This window comes from Bactrocera neohumeralis, chromosome 4 (genome assembly GCF_024586455.1).
Source record: "Bactrocera neohumeralis isolate Rockhampton chromosome 4, APGP_CSIRO_Bneo_wtdbg2-racon-allhic-juicebox.fasta_v2, whole genome shotgun sequence".
Classification (NCBI taxonomy): Eukaryota; Metazoa; Arthropoda; class Insecta; order Diptera; family Tephritidae; genus Bactrocera; species Bactrocera neohumeralis.
In genome coordinates, this window is record NC_065921.1 from 61247452 (window position 1) to 61253669 (window position 6218).

Sequence of the window (6218 nt, forward strand, 5' to 3'; positions counted from 1 at the left end):
AAAATAAAAAAATAAGTTATTCGTTTCCTATCACTTCAATTGGAAAAAATCAAATTATGAAAATTTTCATTTAATTTCTACAGCAGGCATTTCTCATTAAGGAGGTAATTTGAAGTGTGTAAATTATGTGGATCGTGCATTTGAGGTCAAATTCACCAATCTGTCCATAGTCCAAAATGCCTAAAGGACGACGTGCGAACATTGGCCGTCATACAAGACATGCAAGCCAGCAACAAGTTTATTCACAGAACTTAAGTGAAGAAAGACAAAATTCAAGAATAGAAAATGCCCGATTGAGACAACGCGTGAAGACACGAAGATCATTGGAAATTTAGATATTGGACAAATGACGACTATATGCCGATATTGCAATGCGTTGAAGTTCAAAAGAGAAACGGCTGGGTTGTGCTGCACAAGTGGAAAAGTCAAACCATCCGGATCCATTACTTACACCATCACAGCCACTGAAACCAATGTTTGATGGAAGTGATCCCGATTCTAGCCATTTTCTTCAACACATCCTTGAATACAATAACTGCTTTCGCATGACTTCCTTTGGAGCTAATATCATTCGAGAAGACGGATTCATGCCGACTTACAAGGTTAGTGTCACACCAACAAAATGAATTGCAACACATATTAACTACATATACACCACACACTACACCACCACACGATCGGTGTGGTCAACAAATGATTGTGTGCAATTACAGATACAAGGACAAATATATCATTTGCATGGTTCAATGGTGCCAAGACGAGATGAACCGCATCAATTTCTGCAAATATATTTCATTTCGTCGATGGTGGATCAGCTGAATGTGCAGTACAATATATCTACAGGGAACACAACAGTTAAAGAGACGAATTATTGAACAGTTACAAGCATTTTTTCACACTAATAATGCTGTGGTTAATATGTTCAAAACAGCATTGGAACGAATGCCATCGGATACGCACAAATTTGTCATAAGAGCGGATTGTACCCCAACAGGTGAACATGTGCGAAGATTCAATGCACCAACCGTTAATGATGTTGCTGCAATTATTGTTGGCGATCCAACTAAATCGCGAGACATTGTCGTTCAGCGAAGAAGCAATATCATGCATCGTGTAAACAAGACACATCGTTTGTACGATGCGTTACAATATCCAATCATTTATTGGCAAGGGCAGGACGGATACGACATCACGTTGAAGATGGTCGATCCAATTACAGGTACAATATTCACAAACTTATTATTGCTATTATTGGTTTCCATTAACAATTCATTTAATTTTGCATTTTCAGGCGTATCAACGAATAAAAATCTAAGCGCAATGAATTACTATGCATATCGTATGATGATTCATACAAATGAGGAGAATGTCATTCTGAAGTGCCGTCGTTCCAGCAATTCGCTGCCAATATGTATATCAAAGTCGAGACCGAACGTTTAGCGTTCATCCGATTCAATCAGGCAAAATTACGATCTAAGGACTACACACACTTGCGTGATGCTATTCATTCAGATGGTGATGTTCAGAATATTGTACTTATGACGATTCTCCTCTCATCATCTTATATCGGAAGCCCGCGCCACATGCACGAATACGCTCAAGACGCTATGACGTACGTGCGAAATTATGGAACCCCGGATTTATTTATTACGTTAACATGCAATCCGAAGTGGACGGAAAGTGAACGTGAGTTGGAACCGGGCCAAAAACCGCAAGATCGCCATGACATAATCGCCAGAGTATTTCAACAGAATCTAAAGGTTATGATGGATGTGCTGAAATGTAATTCTTCCTTTTCAAATATAAAACAAAAAAAAATGTTCTTTATCTTTTAATCAGCAAACGAAATGTTACATAAAAGTATGTAATTTGGTGGCAAAACGGAGTTCGCCGGGTTTTCTAGTTGGCAATATTTGTTATGTAATTGAAATTGTGTGGATTTCTTTCTTTACAATGTATAAAACTAAGTGAGTCTAAGAGCCATAGTACATAGAAATTGATAGGATACCAAATTTTTATAGTAAAGCGTTCGATTTCTTTAAACAATGAAAGATGAGGTCTTACTCCAATTTTTGAATTATAAAGTTTTGCAACGCCCGTAATTGTTTTCCTACTTTTGATCTGACAAATTTTGAGAGTATGAAATGTTCGGTTGCACCCTTAATTAGTCCTTCTTTACTTGTTCTTATTTTTTTTCTTCACCTGAAAAATGCGAGTATTGCGTCTTGCTGTGGTGAAGGTATGAACGCTTGCTTATTACCAGCGCGATTAAGTGGCACATTTTTGTCGCAAATGATGTGTTAAATTGTCCGGTAAAATGCACAAGATGCCATAACAATAAAACAAAATATATATATGTACACAGTTATACCCATACAGGATGCAAAGTAGGTATACATGCAACACACATAGGTTTTCACTACGCTCGCAAAGAACTTCAGTTTCGCCCAAGAAATTTACGATTTTAATGTCACGCATACACCATGGTGCACCTAAATCTATAGCTTTATATACTTTATCTCTCTTTATTTTCACGTATGTGCGTTTTGAGTGCTTTTACGAAATAATTGCTTATATTCCTTAGGAAATATTCGTTTTATTGTCACTTATGCGGCGCTTAAAGCTTAAAAGCCTATGCTCTTAATAAACATAAATCGTATAAGTTGCGTATATGACATGTGTTCCTCTTAGCAACACATATGCCAAATTTTTTTTGGAAATTTCTTCTAACAAAGTATGACATGCTAGTTTAAGATGCTGAAAATAAAAATATACGATATAAAAATAATTTAAGTTTCATCTAAGGCGAAATAAAAAGCTTAAGTTCGTCTCAGTGGAGTACGACCTTCATTTTATATTATAACCTTTGTTTATTTTTTAATTGAAGGTAACTAAAAATAAAACTCAGAACGAATAATCAATTATTCAGTAATATTCAGTGAATAAGGTAGCGTATACGACGTGGTGAATGTAATTGTCCCAAAATAGTGCCAGTTGGATGTAAAAGGCATTGGAACACTTCTGGCGTACGTTAAAAAATCAAAAAGATTATTTGAAAAAGCTTATGGAATGTGAAAGAAATCAATTTAAATTGCTTTGGAGCTAATATAATAATATTTAACTCCATTTTAGACGTAAGTTATGTATTCGAAATTGTCAAACAGAAAAATAAAATTCCTTCAAGCAAATTGCCGCGCAAAATACATATAAAGAAATACTACAAAAATTTATTATTTAGAAAAGGGATACGAAAATGTTAATAAATAAACAAAATAAAAATTTCAAGATTATTTTGTTATTAATCCTTATACTTCTCATTTATAAAAGTTACTTACTAAATAAAAACGATAAAAACATTACTTAAAATGGACGAAAATCAGTAAAAGTTATGTATGTATTATTCAATGGCTTCAGTAAGAATCTCAACAATTCACAGTGTACGTAAAATAGGAGTGAGCGTTATGAGTTATTTTCGGAAAAAAATATTGAGAAGAAAATAAATACAGGTTGCCATTAATAATTTAATCTATTTAGTGACAGTAATGTTATTTCTACCCTACAAAAGAAAAATAAACAATAAAAATAAAAAATTGCAACAAATAATAAATAATAGTAATAATTTTGTTTATTAAATAATTTTTTTATTTTAAACAAATTTGAAGTTTTTAACTAAAACTTCTAGAACGATGTCAACTCTATATGCCTTTCACAAGTATTTTCTACATTAAACTGTAAATTATTATTATCTTTCAGATGCATAAAAATTTCTTCAAAGGGTGGCAACTCTGCACTCTGCAGTGTAACTTATTATTGCAATATATTATATTTTTATATAAATCCACCAACTAGGTTCGTTTTAAATAATTTATAAATTTTGTTGAAAAAAACCTAAAGGAACATAACAGTAATAATTTATAACAAATAAATTATAAGTCAGCATTTTGTATATATATTCAAGGTTTTGTTTGTACCTGTCTCTGTCTCTCGGTCTCGGAGCCTTCCTTTTATAAGCATCTCTGGAAGCATCAGCTGTAAAGTCTAACCGTTTTGATACCTTGAACAGGATATCGTAAGTTTGTCACGAAGTTTGTAACACCCAGAGGGAAGCGCCGGAAACCCCATAAAGTATATATTTAAATGATCAGTATGTTGTATGTCTGTCTGTTTGTCCGTCTGTATATATACAAACTAGACCCTCAGTTTTTAAGACATCGTTTCGAAATTTTTCTCTTTAAGAAGCCGCACATTTATCGGAACTGCAGATATCGGACCACTATAACATATAACTGCCATACAAACTGAACGATGGGAATCAAGTTCTTGTATGAAAAAGTTTTACATTTGACGTAGTATCTTCACGAAATTCGACATGGATTACTGCTTAAGGTAATAACATAATCCCGAAAAAATTGTTCAGATCGGATTACTATAACACATATAGCCGGTTAAATCTTTAGATTTACTTAAACACATAGTTACTAAAAGAAATGTACCTGTGAAGGGTATATTAGCTTCTTGTTTGTGCTACAGTTTACCACTTGCCACTAGTTGCTCTTCAATCCATGTAAGCTAAATATTTTAATATATACCGGATTTTCCAATGGGGATGATATAATTTTTAAGTGTTGTTCCGGCCATTTTAATACTCGTATGTACCTGTAATTGTTTTTCCATTGTCTACAGTAATGTTTACAATTTCATTATGGAAAGATATACTCAAGAACAACATTTACATATTATTCAACTTTATTATTAAGATAATCGTTCTCCACTTGCAATTTTCGTGCGCTTTTGCCACTTTCGTAATCGTCCACCTGTGCTCGCAATTCTTGGAAGTGTTGAACATTTTGAGCGAACACTTTAATTACATCATGTTCAAGTGCCAATAAGACAAAGAATCACTCTAAGCTATTAAAATTTTGCTGCCGTTTAAAAAGTGTTGCTGAAGACCGCAATTTGTCGATTCCAAGACATTCTCAGGAATTGGTACTATCTCAAACCACAACATGACGGATTTTAGGTGTGCATCTACAAAAAATTGTACTCACTCAAGAACTAAAGCTATTGAACCACCGTAAACGTCGTAAATTTGCTGATTTTGTCTTGAAAACACTTGAAAATGATAACGATTTTTTTAAGAAAACCATCTTCTCCAATGAGGCTTAATTTCATCTGAGTGGTGCGGTAAATAAGCAATACTATCGATTCTTGTGCTTTGAAAATCCAGAAATTATTCACAATGTAGAGCGGTATAGTTCGATGATTACCAACTTTTTATGGCCGCAATTAGAAAAAGTTGATCTTGACAACATCTGATTCCAACAAGACGGGGCTACGTACAACATAGCACGTGCAATGTATTTTCAGAAATTGGGACATTGAATGACCTCCAAGAGTCGCTTTAGAATTCAATATTGAATGTGATATTCATGACATACGAGTTGATACGAGTCGTGGAGATCATTCTATTAATGTTATATTTCAGATCTTTATTGTATCGATTAAAAAAAAACATCATTAATTTCCTTAAAATTGTTGTGCTGTTTAAAACAAAGTCATATCACTCTTATTGGGAAACCCTGTATTTGTGCGCTTATCTTGTACGATGTTGTTGAGCGCTTGAGTAGTCACCAGGTGCATATGAGTTATTAGAAGCAGGCAGCCATGGTTGTTAACGCCAACAACAAATGAAGTGTGCATGTGTACACCTTGGTTATTGAGAGTTTTACCGAAAACCCGGAACTGTGTTATGAAGGAAAAAATTCCGATATTTTTAATTCTCCTTAAGCAGTTTTCGTTGGGCATTGTTTTGAAAGAAATTTGATATGCAGTTGAAGGCATAATTGCCAATTAAATGGTTGAACTCATTCAAGCTGTTTGCGTCAATTCACCCCTGCCACCGAGTATGTTGCAGATATGTCGTATGTAATTAGTTTAAGGCCAGAATTTTAATGTCAAATATGTAACTGAATATCGTGTCGAAGAACATCACTACTATTAATCGATCGCGTTGTACTATCGCCAACAATTAATAAAATGTTATCTGTATTCTAGTATGTTCTCATTCTGTCCTATTCATACCACTGCTTTTTATGGGTGGTTTAGCGCGGCAAACAGATTTTAATTTTTGGGAAGACTTTGAGTGTCAGTGGGTTAAAATGAAATAGTAATGTTCTGTAACAAACCAGCGTTCTTAAAATTGGTACCATTGATTGTAT

The 6218-nt window shown here is 33.9% G+C and overlaps 1 long non-coding RNA gene across 1 annotated transcript; it reads left to right on the forward strand.

Annotated features, from left to right (window-relative positions):
• Window positions 1-225: 225 nt before the first annotated feature.
• Window positions 226-3225, forward strand: LOC126754714 (uncharacterized). Its single transcript, XR_007666396.1, has 3 exons — window positions 226-602; window positions 714-1219; window positions 1292-3225. It is a non-coding gene; the product is annotated as an uncharacterized LOC126754714 (long non-coding RNA).
• The last annotated feature ends 2993 nt before the right edge of the window (window positions 3226-6218 follow it).